General features: G+C 34.9%; 1 long non-coding RNA gene across 1 annotated transcript; it reads left to right on the plus strand.

Annotated features, from left to right (window-relative positions):
• Nucleotides 1-13,538: 13,538 nt before the first annotated feature.
• Nucleotides 13,539-16,248, plus strand: LOC104101034 (uncharacterized). The gene is made up of 2 exons (XR_687382.4): nt 13,539-13,976; nt 15,647-16,248. It is a non-coding gene; the product is annotated as an uncharacterized lncRNA (long non-coding RNA).
• Nucleotides 16,249-21,355: the final 5,107 nt, after the last annotated feature.

Consider the following 21,355-nt stretch of genomic DNA (forward strand, 5'->3'; position numbering starts at 1 on the left):
CCTATATACACTATGAAAGCGACGGCATCTATTAAAATATAAATGAGTTTTATATATAGAGTTTTGACTTGGTGTCAAGATGGTTGGTACAGTCTGATATAACACTACTCTTATTGGCTTTGCCTTAGTGGCTCCGTCTAGCCAGCCGTGAACCTCAGCCCGATAAAGGAGTTAAAAGGGCATCTTCTTTCACGGTTAGAACTGCTAGACACATGGGCTCAATAAAAGTATGTATTATATTATGACAGACCCCTTGCTTGAGTAAAGGTTTTTAACCTTCCATACAGTCATTAAACTATATATAAAATTCAAGTATATTTCAATTCTTATCCTTACTGATTGTGCGGATTACCGCCAGTCTTTAAATATAAGGGTACTGAATTAGCTAGATTAAGAATTCTCAAATATGTTAAAATAGAAATCTTTAACTGGTGGAAACCTTCCAGGCATATAAAAGCCAGATGTGAGGTGTGAAACAAGTCCAGTTCCCGGTCAAACGGTGATTTCTGTTTTAATTTAATTGAGAAGGCATGGCGGATTACCGCCCGCCACTTGATCCTGTTAAATGGTATCAAAGCCTAGGTACTTTCATGGTATATATAAGATAGATATGAAATATTCGACATAGATATGTTTCTGAAATATGGATTTAGGAGAAACTAGTATGAAAAATACTAGATTGGAAGAGGTAGATATACCTCAAAACCTTGATTTGTTAAACAAATGGACTATTCCTAAAGTCCCTATTAGAACAATCTATGATTATGGATGGTTTGATAAACTCTCTTCTAAACAACTTATTAAAACAACTGAGCAATCTTTAGCTTTAAGTTCGTCTGAACAGACTATTCGTTTGTTAAACAAACATGATGTAGATATTCATAAACACCAGTATAATTATTTGCATATTGGTATGGTTCAAATTGCTTTTAAGCCTTTAACCCTTAAAGGGTTACCAGAGACATTTTTGGCTGCTCTCAGAGATGCCAGAAATTTGAATTTTAGACAGTCTCTGATGGGTTCTATTGAATCTACTGTCGCCTATGGCCCAGTATATTTTAATACTCAACCCAATTTGCAATTATCTTTATCTGATGTTAATATACTTGATGCATTAACATTAAATGTGAAAACGCATGGTTATAATTATGCGCCTGGTTCTGAACTGATATGTTTATCGTATAGAATATATTTTAAATTACTATCTACGTTAAACCCCAGATGTAAATTATATGATACATCTGATCAGACTATTCTAGTGGAAACGAATTTTGCAAAGTCTAAGGTCACCACGAGAAGACCTATTAAGTGGGAAGAAATTAATTTTTCAACCACATGGACTTTGGATTCGGTTATATCCCCCAGTCAGATAACTGATACTGTTAGTAATACTGAGTATTCTCATATTACTCAAAATCCGGATGGTAGGATTTGCATTCAGTTTGACGATAATAGTTCCACTTATAGTAGACAGTCATTTTCTAATAATAGAATGTTGCCTACTATTAATTCTAGTTATAACAGACATTCCTTTACTAGTCGTAGACTGTTGCCTGATATTCAACACATTTCTCCTGTTGAACCAGTCTATGGACCAGCTAGAAATCGTGCTGCATCTTTACACACAATTTCTACTAAAGTAGGTGATAAACCTGTTGAAAGGGTTAAGATTAACCCCAAAACAAATATTGTTCAGGATAGTGATAATATTTCTGATAAGGATATTCCTTCTGCGTCCGAAATGGATTTTGACCCCAATGATTCTTAATGATTCCACACCAAATTGATTTTAGTCCAGGGTCACAAGCTAGAGGTTATATTCAAAAAGAATTTTTTACTGATAAATGGAACCAGTTTAAAACTTGGTTTTTTGATACTTATAGTAAGGAAGATTTAAACAATATTTCACAAGAGTTTTATGAAACTTGTGCTTTACATAATCAAATTATGTATTTTGTTCCTTGGTTTATAACCACATATTTACCACTTTTTATAAAAGTTTTGAAAAGATCTTATAAAGACGGGAGTGGCAATATTACTAAAGCCATTTACCCTCCTCAATCATCTTTTGTTTTACCTAATAATACAGGTATTACTTTTACTGCATTTCAAAAATTTATTGATGAAGATGTTGCTGCAGTCAGCATCGCAGAAATTAATAAATTAATTTCTCAAAATAATTATTTGAGTTTATATGTTAAAGTTTTGGGTGAAAACGTTAGTTTTCTTAATAAAAAACTTGATGATTTAACAGTCTTGATTAAGGAGATGAATACGAAAAAGACTTTGACTGATATTGCCTCTTCTTCAGGAAGCAAATCAGAACCTCAGATTGTTGTTACTCATATTCAAAGACCTCCTGATATTCAGGATTTTAAATTTAAATCTTTTGGAGACTTAGAAGAACTTCTTGATAAAAAGTTATCCGGTTTGAATATCAAACCCATTGATTTATCAAATGATTTTGCTGATAAATTAGATTCTACTTTTGACTATAAAAAGGATGTTTTGTCAGAGTTTAATAAACTCAGAAGTTACCCCAAAAAGAATAGTAAGTTTGCAGATAGCAGATATGCTGATAAACCTAGAATGCAGACTTATTATTACAATCGTCCTACTCCTCAAGATGTTTTAATAGAGGAACGTGATTGGAATCAGACTAATACGTCTTACAGTGGTTCCGAAATTTACGAATGGAATCTTGATGGTTTGACTGATAGGCAGTTAACTATTCTAGTACATAGAATGCTTATGTATGCAACTATCTGTAAAAGTGTAAAAAATACAGATAGGAATATTTGCAGAATGATTGTTGCAGGTTTTACTGGCCAACTTCGTGGCTGGTGGGACAATTATTTGTCTGTCGACGAAAGGGCAATGGTTATTAACGCTAAAGCCGTTGACGAAGGACTTGATAACTTAGGCATGGCCCTAGTGGCAAATAGAGAAGATGTCGTTTATACCCTTATTCTTACTATATTAGAACACTTCAATGGTAGATTTACCAACCAAAATGAAACTGTTCGTACTCTCCTTAATAGCCTTAGATGTAAGACTTTAAGTGAGTTTAGGTGGTATAAAGACACCTTTATGAGTAGAGTGATGGAACTACCAGAAAATAAGTTTGAACATTGGAAAGCTAAGTTCATAGATGGCCTTCCCTCTTTATTTGCCGAAAGAGTTAGAAAGGTTTTAAGAGGTAGTTATGGAGAAATTCCTTATGCAGACTATACCTATGGTAAATTAATAGGAATTTGCACACAGGAAGGATTAAACCTGTGCAATGAATTAAGATTGTCCAGACAACTTAAGATGGATAAGCTTAAAGAAAGAAACCAGTTAGGGGACTTTTGCGCCCAGTTCGGTTTACCCGAAACTTCTACTCATAGGAAAAAGAAACATAAGTATCATAGATACCCCAACCAAGACAGTCCTTATAGGAAAAAGAGATCTAGATATAGATCCAAAGAAGAACGAGAAGCCAAGAAAGCACATCGCAAGTCTACTAGATTTACCAAAAATAGGTCTAAGCGAGATCTTGCTGACATTAAGTGTTATAAGTGTGGTAAATTTGGCCATATAGCTCCAAATTGTAAGCTTCAAAAGCTGAAAACCTTAGGACTAGAAGATGAACTACGTGATAAGGTTTATAGTTTGTTATATACTTCTGGATCGGAATCTGATTATTATTCTGAATCAGAATCCGAAGCTGAAATTGATTTGCTTGATTTATCTGATAGTGATAAAAATATTGATAATACTTGTACAACTTGCAAAGGTGATACATGTACTTGTGATGATGAATTTTATAAATTACAATCACAGTTTCAAGACCTAAACATGAAAACTATTACTTCTGATAATGTAATAGAACTTTTAAAAGAAGTTAATGATGAAAAACTTCGTGAAAAAATTATTAATTTGGCTGCTAGTTCAAGTTCTAATTCAAGTTCTGGTTTTGCAAAACCTTTTGAAAAAGAATTTGAATATTCCCCGCCTTATTCCTTACTAGAGGTTAATAACCGTTTGTTAAACAAAAATGCATCTCCAGCAAGAGATTCTTCTTTCGATGATTTAAAAATTGAAGTTGAAAACTTAAAACGAGAGATCAAATCTCTTAAACAAAATCAAATGATTTGTGATCATAGGATTACTCAGATGGAGAAAATCAATTCTCCAGCTGAGAAATCTAATGATAAAAACAAAGGTATTTTTGAAAATGATATTGAAGAAAAACCTATTAATTTTAATTTATATAATATTTGAATAGAATATAGGATCTCACAATCTGTACCCGAACTCTTCATCTCTACATCCGATGAATATGTATAGAACAAATTTATCATCCATCTTTGTTCTCTGCTCCTTTGGTAAATGTGCAAAAGCTCTTCAACCGAACACCTTCAGATGCGAGTAGGATACCTCCTTGTTGGTTCAAACTCTCTCTGGGATGTCAAACGCCAATGGAACTGATGGACTCCTATTGATTAGGTAACAAGCTGTCTGAATTGCTTCACCCTAGAATGACTTAGGCAGTTTAGCCATTCTGTGCATGCTTCTCACCTTCTCCACAATGATGCGGTTCATCCTTTCTGCTACGCCATTGTGTTGTGGGATTTCAGGAACTGTCTTTTCATGCCTGATCCCATGGCTCGAACAATACTCTTCAAATTCCCTTGAAGTATACTCACCTTCATTGTCACTTCGGAGACGCTTTAGCTTTTGGCTTGTCTCCCTTTCCACCAGAGCATGAAATTTCTGGAAAACTTGAAACACTTGATCTTTGGTTTTCAAAATATAACCCCATAATTTTCGTGAAGCATCATCAATAAAAGTAATAAAATATTTATTACTGCCCATCGATTCAATTTTCATTGGACCACAAACATCAGAATATACCAAATCAAGTGTATTCAATTTTCTTTCAGACAATGTCTGAAATGAGACTCTATGCTGCTTACCAAAAAACAGTAGTAACAAAGTTTTACTGTTGTACCTTTGGCATAAGAAATGAATGATTTCCTGGCAAGAATCTGCAATTCCTTCTCGCTCACATGACCCATTCTTTTTTGCCACAAATCTGTATAAATCTCATCTTGTACCGCGTTAAATTCACCTTGGCATATTTTTACATTTGTCCTGTACAACGTACCACGAGAAACTACTTTTGCAATCACCAATGATCCCTTGGTGAGTCTCCATTTTTTATTTGTAAAATAGTTCTCGTATCCATCTCGGTCTAAAGCAATTCCCAAGATCAAGTTCATCGCAAATCAGGTACATGTCGCATGTCCTTTAAAACCAATGTGCATCTGACATTTGTCTTGATTCAAATGTCATCGATCCCCGCAATCTTTGAGTAACTCGTGCTACCCATTCTCACAGTTCCAAAATTATCCGCTAAATATCTGCAAAAATATTCTTTTACCGGTGTGGTATGGTAAGATGCAGTTGTATCAACTACCCATTCTGACTCTGTACCTGACAAGTGCATGCATTCCCCTTCCTCATTTTTAAAGAGGACAACATTATCATTGTTTTGCACTATGGTGGTTGTCGTCATTCTTCTGGCCACTGCTTTCACCTTTGTCCTTCCTTGGATTTGGGCAATCTCTTTTAAAGTGACCTAGTTAATCACAATTGCAGGAATTTCTGGCTTTTGATTTAGATCGGTTCTTAGTCTTCCCACGAGCTCCAGATCTACTATAGTTGCTCGAACTCCTTTGATAACTCTTGCCTCTGCCTTCTGTGATGAGAGCATGTCCTTGATTTCCAGGCTTCTTTCTCATCTTCTCGTTGAGTAGAAGAGCCGATGTGACGTCTTTCAACTCAATGGTAGTCTAACCGTGCAGGATGGTTGTTTACAAATTATCGTTCGAAGATGGCAATGAGTTCAATAGCAAGATGACTTTATCTTCTTCCTCGATTTTCACTCCGAGGTTGGCGAGCTATGTGGTTAGACCGTTAAACACATTTAAATGTGATAAAAAATTTGTACCTTCACCCATGTGTAGAGCGTATAGCTGCTTCTTCAGGTATAATTTATTTGTCAGCGTTTTGGACATGTATAGGCTTTCCAACCTTGTCCAAATGCCACATGCGGTGTCTTCATCAATGATGTTATTTACCACATCATCTGATAAGTGCAACCTAATTGCATTAGCAACCTTTTCATCAAAGTCAGCTCAATCCTCATCTTTCATGGTATCAGGCTTTTTGGCATCAGCATGTAGTACCTTGTGTAATCCTTGTTGGATGAGCAGATCCCTCATCCTTCTTTGTCATGTTGAGAAACCGTTGTCTCCGTTAAATTTTGCTACCTCATACTTTACGCCGGACATTTTTTATTTTTCACCGAGTATAGCACTACCGACAGTGAATAGTATTTATGTGAACGAGCAGAATCTGTGCTCTGATACCAATTATTGGGAATAAAACTCTCATAATAATAATATCCGCGGTAATAAAAGCGGAATAAAAATATAGCACCGAGATACGGTAATTAACAAAAATAAAAGAGTGACAATGACACCAAGATATTTACGTGGAATACCCTTTTGAATAAGAAAAAAAATCACGGCCCCGAGATGAGCAACTGATATCACTATAGCAAGGAATTTTACACTTTGTAGGTCCGAGTAAAATACTCCAAAGATCACTACAACTCTCAAAAGAAATAACTCTCTTTTGATATTCCCACCTCACTACAATATCGCTCACTCTCTATTTTTTTCATAGACTATTTTCTGAATACGCTATTTGTGAAACCTCACTCTTTCTTTCTAACTCTGATATATATTTTTCCTCTGAGATTGGTGTATAAAATGAGAGCTGAAACTCTCCTTTTATAGAGGGGATGGCTGCCCCAATTAACCAATCGGAAGATTGGATCTCACTTTACAACTTGCACTGTATAATTTACGGTGCAAATTGATTGCCAACTCTAAGACTTCTCTTGCCATCATTTGATTCCTTTTCTTTTCTCTTTTCTACACATGGGTTTGGGCCCCATCAGTTTCCCTAGATGCCGTGGGACTCGGAGTGACAGTAATTTGAAGTCGTTGCCACTGTCTTCTAGTAGTTTAGATCGATGAACAACTACCTCAGATAATGAAAAACTTGTCATGCATTTCAGATTTTCTGCTACACTACTTTAGGATAAATGTACAATTAAGGAAGAGATTCAGCCATTTAAGACAAAATTACCAGAAAGAGAGTAATGAACTAGTCTGTAATTCCTGAGGATCTTGATTTTTGTTCTGAGCTTAAGGGAAGAGAAAATTCCTGGTGATGCCCATGACGAAAGGCGGACCAATAAGGACGGGCCAAGCAGACTGACAGCCTTATAGGTTGGCAAACTTACGAAGAAGGTGTGCACATGTAACCTTAGGTGAATCCCCCGTCGGAATGAAAGAGAAAAGTGATGAGTTTTATAAAGCATGACACAAGTTCATATGGTACGCCCGCTTTTAGGTCTTGAGGTGGCGTAATCCAAAAATACAAATTTGTGCGAGCCTAGGCCCAAAGTGAACAATACATATCATGAACTTGGGCCGTAACATCCAATGCTTGAAGACTAGGACAACGGAAGGCCTGCAGTCTACTAGAGAAATTCTCTTCACCAGGGTGTCTGAGGATGAACTTGCAGTTTGGGTACAATATGAAAAACATGAAGTACAAGATAGCAGAAGCAATCGGAAGACAATGGAAGAGGGAGAGTGTCAGTATTTGTTATATCAAATGGATTTACGTAGTGTACATACCTCAACTATCGTTACTTGCTTAAAAACAAACCAGGTGCTGTAAACTGTGTACATTAAGCATATGCTGATCCACCAGTTACCCTTTATTTTAACCAATTCTCATATCTGTCTCCAATTATTATACTTAGTTTTGTGCTCCAATATCTCTAATTCATGCTCCTTATGGTTTAGACTTCATAATGAGACATTTTTCACTAATATTTCTTTTTAGAACTAGACATTTTCCACTAAAGTTTCACATGGAGAACTTATTTTGTTAACTAGAAATTCAATTCAAATCTTGGTAAACGCCGACTGTAAAAGGCAAGCCGGTGTACAAATCATCCGTCATTTATGTACGGTCCGGGAAAGGATCGTACATCAATGGGTGTGATGTAGACAGCCTATCCTAATACAAGTATTAGTGATTACTTCCATGGCTTGAACCAGTGACCTATACCTATAGGTCACATGGAGATAACTTTATCGTTGCTACAGAGCTCCGGCCCCTTCCTCGTAGGAGGAAAGTCGAAAGATTCAGAGTTATTATGACAATTGTGTAATTGTTTATGATGGACTTGATCTTACTCCATTGTTCTTTTTTTTTTTTAAAACCCCTCCCAAATTAAGAAGATCTATAGTGTTTTCACATTTTCCCTCCAGCGTGACTCGAACCCAGGACCTAACGGTCATGGGTGGAAGTACTTTTACCAACTGAGCAAGCTTCACTTGTCTAATCCATTGTTCTGAAGACCGAGTATGACTCATAGAAGTTCCTATCGATCAGTAATTGAAACGATGAACTGTAGCGTAGAAAACTATTTATTAGCCCAACAATGCTAACACACATAATTATAGCATTAATTCCAAATGAGAATTTTTTCATTCCTATACACTATTTGAAATCTTATTACGAAAAATATTCATGTTTTGGTATTTACCCGACCTAAACATATTTTAGTTATAAAATATATACAATCCACCTTAAAAGGCTCTCAATCCATTATTTATACCTTCAATCAAGAAATTTAGTTACACCCTTTTCTTTTTTTCTCTCCTCTTCTCTTTCCTTATTTTTATGCAGCTGAATTTTAGCTCAAAATTCAATTTGGCCGGTGTTCAAATTCATATATCATAGAGCATCAAACTTATTGAGAAAGTACAAAGCATCTATTCAACTGCTTTTACCGATCGGATTACTTATCTTCTAGATACAATAAAATATGCGCCGGAGCTAAGAGAAATCTATTGGAGTAATACAATATTGCATTGCCTTCTCACCGAAGCAATAGATTCGACTACAGGAGAAATTTCGGCTATCAAATTTTAACTAATATTCAAAGATAAATTGCTTCTCGCTCAAATATTTCGATCAGAGAGTATTGAACTGCAAAATCTCAATTAATAAGAATTTGGCAGTTGCTGCATGACAGGCATCAGTATAAGCGAAGCAACTGAACTTAAGCACAAAATTCAATTCGTTTCACTTTTGAATTCATCTAACTTAGTGCACTAAACTGGTATGAAAATGACAAAAGCTTCGGCTTCAAAATTCTTTTCAAATCGGATTACCTATTTTCCAAATATACACAATACAAATTTGAAGAGAGAGAGAGAGGGAGAGGGAGAGGGAGAGAGAGAACCGAGAGAAGATGGCGTGAGGAGTGAGATGTGAAACTCGAGTTATCTACAACTTACCTACACTTTCATACATTATTTCTACCTAGTTATATACAACTACAATATCATACCACTTAAATATAATTTTTATACAAATTTTATACAATATGTCTTTTGTATATTTTGTATCTGATTTATACATAGTAAAAATAAATTTCATACAACTAATTATATATTATAAACTTATCTACAATTCTCATACATTATTTCTATCCAGTTATATACAACTACAATATCATACAACTTAAATACAATTTTTATACAATATTGTTCAATTTTCATACAATATTTAAATAAAAATATATATATATAAACAACATAATACATTTTTTCTACAATTTTACTACAACTTTACTATAATTTCGTAAGTATAATGTATGTCATGTCTTCTTCTTCTTCTTCTTCTTCTTCTTCTTCTTCTTCTTCTTCGAGTTTCAATCTGAAATTCAGCCAAAATCAAGTCTAATCTTCACCAAAACACCCTCAAAATTGAGATATAAACTCCAAACAATATTCTCAATTGTTTGCAATAACACACAATCCAAACAAATAATGATTTTTGAAAACCCAAATTCGAATTCAAAGTTTCAAAGCTTATTAATAGCTGTCAATGGTAGAATTGTTGCTCTCTTACTGGAATTAGGGCTGATCTTCGAAAGTGTTTTCTTCTTTATTGAAAGTTAAGCAAGCAACATGCGTTAATGGAGGTGTGTAGTAGAGTATTTAGAGCTTGAATCTATAAAAATGAAAAGAAATTTTTGAAGAAGAGTGAAAAAATATAGAGGAATTTTTGAAAAAGAGTAAAAAGAGGCGTTGATAGAGGGAAATAGTGAAGATACGTGGGGGAGGGGGTTGTGTGGAAAGAGAAACGTAAGGGGAGTAGGATATAGATGTTAGAGTGATTTTAGGATTAAATTATTATCATTAAATACCTAAAAATGTACATAATTGATAACTTTGTAATTAGATTAAAATTTAAATAGGGGGATAATAAAGTTTAAAATAGTGTATAGGAATGTAAAATTACATTCTAAATTGGATATTTAAACAGGGATAGACTCTGCTCCAGTAATGCTAGCTTCAGTATTTGTCAATAGTCCTCTTGATGAATGCCACGTGGACAAAAGAGCTTTTAAAGGCTAGATTCGTCTTTTCATTAATTGTTGTGATAATTTTGTAACCAGAATGTTACAAAACAACAACGACAACAACAACTCAGTATAATTTCACTAGGAGGGTCTGATGAGGGTAATGTGTACGCAGACCTTATCACTACCCTGAGATAGAGAAGCTGTTTCCGATAGACCCTCGGCTCCCTCCCTCCAAGAACTCCCCACCTTGCTCTTGAGGTGACTCAAACTCACAACCTCTTGCTTACTCTCGCATTTTTTATTTTTCCGTTCTCTCTCGTCTTTAGTAGCGGAGCCAGAATTTTTGTTAAGGGGTGTCAAAATATATAAAAGTAAACATACCCAAAAATTAAGGGAAGTCAATACATAATATATATATACATATAATTTATTTTTTCACCTAGCTACACGGTATATTTTTCTCGCAAAGGGGTATCATTTGACACTCCTTCCCACCGTCTCCACTATATTTCCATTGCAAACAAACATTACACTTCTCCAAAGAATCTCCAAATAGACACCAATCGGTATATATTTTAAATAGAGAAAAGATAAGCACATTCTCATCAGATCTAAGGAAAAACAAATGGGCGTATTCTTTAAACTGCAGTAAATTAAAATTTCTTGAATTTTAGGTGAAAACACGAGCTAAAAACATTAGTAATATGAAAAAGAGAAAAAATGATTTTGATTCTTCTTGATCGACACAGAGCGAGAGTGAAGCTCTTTTTTTTTCTTTCTATTTTGGAATTTTGAAAAGCAGTGTGTGTATGCTCCATTGTTGAAGAAAAAGAAAGCTAAGTGCCGGGTCACCTGGTGTGGCGGTGGAGAAGACTGGAGCAGGTATAGAAATAAAATTAACTACTTTTTTGGTTGAAAAGATATTACTCAGTAAATAAACAACAACAACAATATACCCAGTATTATCTCACACCGTAGGATCTGGGAGGGTAATGTGTACACATACCTTTCTCCTACCTTGTGAGGATAGAGATGTTATTTCCAATAAACCCTCGGTTCAGGAAAGCATAAGCATCACATTAATAAAAATATAGACAAGAAGGGACAGTACCAAAAATCCATATAAAAACAGAATAAAAAGAACAAGATAGTAAGGTGATCAATAATGAAAGAAAACAACGGTTAGTCATAAAAACCTACTATCAACAGAAAGCGAGACTGCGTGCCAATACTACTATTATGAACATTCTGGACTACCTACTCTACTATCCTAATCCTCGACTTTCATACCTTCCTATCAATGGTCATGTCCTCGGTCAGCTGAAGTTGCGCCACACTACTAAAAATTCGAGAAAAATCGACCAAGTGATACCAACCAACGTTGGTCGGTCAACAAAAGCAACCAAAAAATCGTCCAACACAAACGAAAACTACCAAAAAAATATTTTACATTTTTTAAAATTACATACCAACCGAAATTGGTCGGTATATTGGTCAAATATTTGACCGCAGTAGTCAGACTTGCTTAGTCAAAGCACCTTTTTGATTACTGATCAACATTGGTCAGTATTGTGGACCCACTTTTTAAAATTTTAATAATTATATTATATTTAAAATATTTTATAAAATTTATAGTTAAATTTATCGACCAAAGTTGATCGGTTATTGCAGGGGAAGATTTTACCGACTAACGTTGGTCGGTAAATGTAATTTCTGGAAAATAACCGACCAACTTCAGTTATTTACTATCTAAATAATATAAATGTAATCCATTAACACTTTATTTTGAAATACAAATAATGAATACACTAACATATACTATAACAATCTATATATAGTTAAAGTAGTACAACGAAGTGTGTATGTGTGTGTGTGTATATATATATATATATATATATATATATATATATATATATATATATATATATATATATATATATATATATATATAGGTATAGCCACATCTAAGAACACGAAGCGTTAGGGACATAAGGTCGGGTTCTTTTGGGGATAGACTTGTGAAGAAGCAATAATCTAATTAGTATATATAATTGATCATCATCAAATATATCTATTTATAAATTGATTCATCGACTTATAACTTACTTAGATACATCGATGAATATTAAAATTAAAGTCTCGACCTATATCGATGAATATTTAAAACAAAACGTCTCGACCTATATCGATTAATTTATGTCATGCATTATTAGTGATGAATGAATGAAATATAAAAGAATTAATACTAAACATCTTTGACATGTATATATGGATCACAAATTAAAGAAACGAAAGAAGTTATTAGCATTAAGTAAACGAGTTAATATAACAATCGACTAATCATATTTAAAGTAGAATAATATTGATTTATCACTTAATCAATTGATAAAGTTTTCATACGTAGTAATGTATGTGATTGATCATCAATTACAACAGTGTGTATGTGTGTGTGTGAGATTACTCATATACTTAATTATAACTTAGAAAATTAACTTAGATAGATGAATACAAAAGGTAAAACGTCTTGACCGATATTTATTAATCTATGTGATTTGTAATTAGTTATAAAACAAATGAATATATAAGACGAAATGTGGAATTCAATATATATATATATATATATATATATATATATATATATATATATATATATATATATATATATATATATATATATATGCGCTTATAATTTATTAAAAGTAATTAGATAATATAATTATTTATAAAGATTATGCTTATAGTTTATAATTATTTATAGTAAATATATATGTGAATAAAATAAATGCTTATAGTTTATATTAATTTTTTATAGTTTATAATATTTTAAGAAATAAAAATACAAAAAACATAATTTAGTTTTTTTGTTTAAAATAACCGATCAAAGTTGGTCGGTTAATGGTCAAACACAGTCAACGCCTGGTCACTTAGTGTACCGACCAACATTACCGACCAACGTTGGTCAGTAATTCTAAATCCAGATCCCAAATACTGAATTTTCCCCTCATTTCTCTTACTCTATTCTCAAAAGTTTCTAACTCCCCCTTTCTTCTCCCTTACACACACAACACCCTTCCCCCTCTTCTACACCAAAAACCTAGCCGTCTCCCTCCCCTTCTTCTTCTTCTTCTTCTTTTTCTTCTTCTCTCTTGAGCAGCCACCCAATTCCGCCTCCCTCCTCAAACGAGCTTCATAAACAAAATCAAAATTGGATTATGGATCGAAAACGAATTTCAAGAGCAAAAAGAAAAGAAAAGGCGACAAAAACAGAAGGAAATAGGCTAAAACAACAAATTTCTGTCATTATTGGAAGTTGTTGTTCATGGTTCTGGGTTTTCTAAAGCTATTCTATATCGAAGCATTGTAGAACTTCTGCTGTTGGTTGCTGAACTTTTTCTGCTGAGCTTCATCCGAATTTGTATTTGCCTTCATTTGGCTCATCTCAGTTATCTCATTATTTAATTAGGTAAGTTTTAAACTCCTTTTATTATGCTTTCATTTTGATTCTTGATTAATCTATGTGAATTTGTTTAGCTCCTGATTTTCTGTTATTGGAATATATAATAAATATAGTTTTGTGTCAATTTGAAAAGTGATAAAACTGGGAAGTAATTCGAAACACGATGCTTGTATGAAGTAATATAATTCTTGCTTTTAATTAGGGCTCCTATTGTTGGTTATCTGCTCATTCTAGGTTTTAAAATATATATTTTCCAATCCGAAATTGGTTGAATTGTCATTGAATTTATGCATTTGATGAAATTTCTATTTAAAAGCATGGCTGAGTTCTAAGTGGGACTGAATATTAATAGCAATCATGGAACAAGGAATTTTCCCTAAATTTGTACAAAAAGAGAGTTTAAGGATGATTGTAAATCATTAAAATACCATTTGAATAGTAGGCATCGATGTATACAATTTTAGTCAGGTGTAGATTTGGATGATTTGCAATGTCTTGGTTGGTCTTGTATATAAATTGTGCTATTTCCGTAACTTGCAACAGCATGTCTCCTATTAGTGCCAAATCCCGAGCCTGGCATTTAGCAGAATTCCTTACCTGGTCATCTGGTTTTCGCAGACTTTAAAGAGAGTCAAATTTCATTGATTTGGGGTTTTAAAATAAATCGGTGATTTGGGACACCATAAAAATTATTCCAAGTGGTGACTCTAAATTAAATAAATAATTTTATTTCGAATAATATTACTTTAATTGAAAAAACTCCCTATCCCTCGGAAAAAAAGGAGGTGTGACACTGAGTAATTTTGTTAGGAATTGAATTGGTTTTTTAGGATTTGTTCTTGTGAATTGAACTTTTAGTGTATGAAATAAATTTTTAGGGGTAATTGAATTGTTTAGGGTATTAATTGAATTGTTTAGGGTGTGGGTTGAACTTTTAGGATATGAATTGAACTTTTAGGGGTAATGGTTGAACTTTTTAGATATGAATTGAATTTTTAGGGATAATTGTTGAACCTTTTGGGTGTAATTATTAAAAATTAACTATCTTAATTAACTAAAAATAATTTAATTAATTTATAATTATAGAATATATTAAGTAGTTGTAATACTTATGAAAATATCTCAATTATTTTTTATTTGTATAGATGGAACATCATACTTGGATGTACAATAGGAATTATCCTAATCGTACTTGGATGTACATCGTACTTATGGAAATATGCTCCTTATCCATTGTGGCGGAATAAGTCTGATTGGTGGGTTGTAATCAAAACTAAGCCTGTAGGTAGAGTGAAAGTCACGAATGTGTTAGATGTTGCATATCAAAACGATATCTCCAATGTTCACCAAATAGTAGACGATCAGTTAGAAAATGATTTGGAACATCCTAAACGCATATTGGAAGAAGTTGATATAAATGAAGTAATAATTATAGAAAATGAGGACGAAGAATCAACTGATGAAATTCAAACAAGTGAGGACGAGGAATTTTCGAACGAGGAACAATGTCGACGAGGATTAAAAAGTTAGTTTTTTAAAGCACTTTCGTGTTTTAAATTTTTTTTAAAACACGAGAACGGGCATAGACTGTATATGTAAGCTTTTAATTTTCTTTAAGTGTTATAATTTACTTTTATAAGAATTTTTAAATACTAATTTAATTTAAAATAATGTAGGGTCGCTACCAAAGTAACATGGAGGAATTCATTCATAGTCAGCCAGCTGGTGAATCGGGCGAGCCAACCCAACCTTCGGACGATGATGCTGAAATAATATGGTTGGAGGCTGTTGGCGGTCTAAAATGGGGGAGGTATACGGGTTTCCTGAGAAACAATTCTATCCTTATAGGTGTGGAATGCAAGGAATAGGGACTTCCTAACAAGGCGAGGAACTTAATATCCTCTCGGCTATGTGGGAGACAGTGACAAATCTTACATCCGAGTTAGAAGCGGCCAAGGAAAGAGAAAGGCTTAGAGATGGTCAATTCCTTGGTATGCAAGCTCAGATCAGAACTCTCCTTTCTACTGGAGCTTTTCCGTTGCCCCGGTCTCGTGAGTCATCGCCAGATGCTCGGCCTCCACGTGATCATTCCTCCCGTCCTCCCCGTGATCGTTCCTCATGTCCGACCCGTGATCGTTCTTCCCGTCCTCCAGAAGACCATTCTCTATACCGTCTTGTAGATGAAAGTTCATGAGATGATGATGATGTTGTAGAAAATACCCCTTGACCAATACTTTGATATACTTTGAACAAGACTAATAGAACTAGTTTTGAATTAGATTGAACAATTTTGAAATTGTTGTATTACTTAATTTTTGCTTGGTTTTGGATTATGATATTTAATTGAACTTTAATTTGTTAGTTTTAAAGTATTAATTGGATGTTTGGTTGTTGTTGTTGTTGGATGTTTGGTTTAATTTGTGGTGAATTAGGGATTGTACGTGGTGAATTAGTGGTTATTAGATGTGAATTGGGGGTGTTGGTATGATATTTTTATTTGGTAGGTGGTGTAGCTACGAAAACAGGCATTTTCTGCCAAAATTAATCCTAGAAAATCGACTAACCTTAGTCGGTATCTAATAAAAAAAATTAAAATTATAAATTACCGACCAATGTTGGTCGGTTAATGCATATTTATTTTCCAAAAATTCAACATTACCAACCAAAGTTGGTCGGTAAGTTGCCTGCCCTGTTCAGTTTACCGACCAATGTTAGTCAGTAATTTCCAACCGACTTTAGTCGGTATGCTCTTCCGACCTTCAAAATTCCGACCGCGCATTAATGGTCATGTTTTGGACGATTATTGTCCATTACCGACCTACTTTAGAAAAGTCAAAATCTTTAAAAAACAATCATTTACTGAAAAAGATTCCAGCGAACGGGAGACATTTTGAAGGTTTCTATTGCTGGACTAAAAGGGCGAAGGGCAACCCAGCGCATAAAGTATCTCATATTTATGCAGGGTCTGCGGAAGAGTCGCACGCATCGCACCCCAAAGATCCTAATGCAAGAATTAATGGTTGATTCTACGGCTCGAACTCGCGACCTATGGGATATGGGTCACACAAAGATAATTTTACCGTTACTTCAAGGCTTCCCTTCTTTTTATTGGTCGAATGCAAATAAATTTCCACCACCCTCCAAGCTATTGTTTTTGTTCTTCAACTACCTCTTCACCTTAAATCGATTTCAAAACTTTGTATATTCAAAAAATAGTTAAATGAAAATGTGAAATTTATTTTTTAGGAGTAAAAAAATGGATCAACATTTTGCTTTGAGGCTTTTGTATGTAGAATATTTGAACTTTTATATGTATATGATATAATATCTATATAAATCAGGGACATAGACAAGTGAGGTGGCACTTTTCTTTGAATAGAATGACTATTTATCTTTTTCCTCATTTTTTGGGCTTTTTAAAATTTCAAAATCACCTCTTCAATTTTAAAAAACACTCATCCGTTGCTTATATATTTAGTTTTTCTTATCGGTTGTCCCGAATGGACGGCTTAAGTATTCAGTTAGATAACTCAAAAGACACTCACGTTGCTATCTTAAATACGCCCCCTTATTTCCCTTGCCGAACTTTATCTCTTGCTTCTTCTTCAAGAGTCCTCTTCTTTTTTTTAAATTATTATTGGTTTTTTCTAGTTTCCCTGTATACAATAGAAAGCCCTCCAGGCAGAGTTAACGATTTCTTTATTTTCTCGCTTAGAATTAATATGTTGGCCTTAACTAAACTTATTATAGTACTAAACCTTGCAACGCCATTACATGCCATTTAGTTAACAATACAGAGAAGACTGTCGAGGAGAAGTTAATTACTGGTAAGAATTCTCTAGCGAAGAAGAAGCGCACGCACCGTCGTTATGAACCTTTCATTATATTTTGGTAGTGCTTAATTTTAACTGTCTATTCATTAATTATTTTGCATCCATAAAGCAGTCGAAAACTGAGACTAGAAGGATATTAAAGGGACAATTAAGTGTGTTCGGGCATTCTGTTTGTTCCTTTTTTCTCATTTTCCCCCTAATCAATTGTTTTTGTTCAATTCATATTAACTTTGAAGATTTATAAGTCACAATGAAATGACTAGACTTTTGCCTTTTAATTTCCTAGATTTTAGAGGTAAAGCCTTCTTGTATAGAGAGAATATCCCAAACAAATTATCTCACCACCATATGGATTTGATACGTTCAGAAGCAATGGGATGTATTCTCTCCGACTCCTTTGTCATCAAAGGCAACCTGTGAGTGGGAGAAGAACTTAAGATACTTCCATTTTTTTTAATTTACATTGTATATGTTTTCTAAGCGTTATTTTCGTTAAATTCTGCATCCAATGTTTCTGAGTTGGGTATGACTATAAGCACTCACACTACAAGAAAAGTGTGGATTACATGGGAATTTTCCTGAGGATTATACTGGATAATTCGCAGGTAATTTAGTTTCCTACGGATTTTCCTATCAAAAAGAATCCGATGGAAAAACTTTCGTAGGTAATTATTACATGCGAAATTTAAAATTCCAAGGTACATTACCTAGGAATTTTTAATCCGCATATAAATTACCTGCGGATGTTGTCGCACAAAGCACTAAAATATCGCAAGAAAGTTTTGGTAAAAGTTCGGGAAAAAAAGGAAATTTCTTGCGGATTTTCCACAAGTAATTCCCCATGAAAAGTTTCCACGAATTTTTGGCAAATATTTCTAAAAAAATGATTTATTATTTAGTTTTCATAGTTGTCACGACCCAAAATCATAACCTGTCGTGATGACGCCTATCGATGGTACTAGGCAAGCCGATTCTCAAAAATACTTCCAATGTTTCGCAAACGACAAGTCAAAGATTTTACATGACAGAGTTTTCGTAAAAACATGAGTTAAACTCAAAATACAGTGTGGAAAAATAGCCCCAAACATCGGGTGTCACCAAGTCATGAGCATCTAAATAACCAATCTAAGAAACAATGTCTACAAGAGTCTGTGTCAAGTACCAATACAGAAAAGAAAAGATAACAAGGAAGGAGAGACAATGACTGCAAACGCTGGCAGCTACCTCGTGAATCTCCGATACTCAACCACGCACGAGATCAACGTCCTTCGTGACCAGAAATACCTAGATCTGCACACGAAGTGCAGGGTGTAGCGTGAGTACAACCAACTCAATAAGTAACAATAATAATTAAGGAACTGAAAGGTAGTGACGAGCTATACAAATACAGTTCATTTCAGTAATTTCAGCTACGAAAGTAGACATGTTTCAATTCCGGCAATTTAAGTCAAGTCAGTTACATATTACCAAGTTCAGGTAAAACCGGATACAATATTTTCACAGAAGTTTCACAACAATGACATAAATTATCTAAGTGCAGCAACAAATGAAACAAGTGTAACCTCTTAGGGCAACAGTCCCCCAAGCTCTCTCAATAGCTAAACACTCGGCTCTCATCCCTCAATATTCACGCTTAGTAGGTACCTGCGCTCACTGAGAGTGTACAGACTCCGGAGGGGCTCCTACAACCCAAGCGCTATAATCTGCACGGACAACTCACATGCTATAGTATCAATATGTGGATTCGCACGGACAACTCACATACTGTACAGACAACTCACGTGCTATAGTATCATATCAAGATCCGCATGGACAACTCACGTGATATGGTATCAATACCTCACAAACAGGCCCTCGGTCTTACTCAGTCAACAACCTCTCTAGTCTCATGGCCCTCAGTAATAAAAGGGGAATCAACCCAAAATAGAATGATAAATTATATCAGCGGGGTATAACAGAGACTGAGATATAATATGCAAGTAATACTACGACTGAGTACAAGTAACAATAAGCAGGAAGGTTCAACAAGTATCACGACCACTAGGGTCTTTACAATACCAACACATAGCCTAAGCATGATTTCTAGCATGATTCACTGTCAAATTTCTACAGCACAGAAATGGAACATAGCTAACAATAAGCTTATTCAACTTTCTAGTTTCACGGAATGGACCAAATCCCAATTCTCATGGTGCACGCCCACACGCCTGTCACCTAGCATGTGCGTCACCTCCAAAATACTCACATAATATAATAATCTGGGGTTTCATACTCTCAGGACCAGATTTAAAACCGTTACTTACCTCAAACCGCGCTAAACTCTACTCCAAAGTGCCTTTGCCTCTCGAAACGGTCTCCAAACACCCTGAATCTAGCCACAAGCAGTACAATACAATTAATATAGGCTAAAGGAATTAATTTCATAAGAAAAGTATAAAATTATAAGCCAAAATCCGAAATTGGCTCAAACCAACCCCTGGGCCCATGTCTCGAAATTTGACAAAAGTTACAAAACTTGAAAGCCCATTCACTCACGAGTCTAACCATACCAAATTTATCAAAATCCGATATCATTTGTTCATCCAAATTCCCAAAATTCACTCCCCAATTTTCTAGCCCTAAATCTCCAAATTTCTCCTCAAAAACTCACCAACTAGGTGTAAAATCAGTAGGAAAACATCATTATTGAAGATAAATGGACACAAGGAGCTTACCTCAGTAATCACTTCAAAATCCCTATCAAAATCCTGCAAAATTCGAGCTCAAAGTAGTGAAAATGGTGAAAAACCTCGAAGTCCCGTATTTATATGTTTTACCCGGGCCTTCCACACCTGCGACAAGTTGGACGCTTCTGCGGTCTCACAGGTGCGCCCCTTTCCCGCTTTTGCGCCAACCGCATGTGCGGAACAGCCCTCACACCTGCACCATTCTCCGCATCTGCGCCCAACGTGCGCTCATGCGCAAACCGCGTCTGCGCGCGGATGGCCGCATCTGCGGCCTCTGATCAAAGCATCCCTGGTCGCTTCTGCGGTCTCTTTTCTCGCTTCTCCGAGCTTGCATCTGCGGTCCCCAATCCGCAAATGTGATTACACCAGCAACCCTTAAACTTCAGCAGTTCTTCAACTTCAAATCTTGAACCGTTAATCACCCAAAATCAACCCGAGGCCCCCGGGACCTCAATCAAACATACCAACACGTCTTAAAACATCATACAAACTTAGTCGAATCTTCAAATCACCTCCAACAACATCAAAAATACTAATTACACATGGATTCTACAAACGACGCCGAAACCTATCAAATCACGTCTGATTGACCTCAAATTCTGCACACAAGTTAAAATGACCCCACAAACCTACTGCAACTTCCGGAATCGAAATCTGACCCAGATATAAAAATTTAACCCCTGGTCAAACTTCCCAAAAATTTGACTTTCACCATTTAAGCCTAATTCTACTTCCGACCTCCAAATCACAATTCGGATACGCTCCTAAGTCCAGAATCACCCAACGGAGCTAACAGAACCATCAAAATTCTAATTCGAGGTCGTTT

This window comes from Nicotiana tomentosiformis, chromosome 7 (assembly GCF_000390325.3).
Source record: "Nicotiana tomentosiformis chromosome 7, ASM39032v3, whole genome shotgun sequence".
NCBI classification, from domain to species: Eukaryota; Viridiplantae; Streptophyta; class Magnoliopsida; order Solanales; family Solanaceae; genus Nicotiana; species Nicotiana tomentosiformis.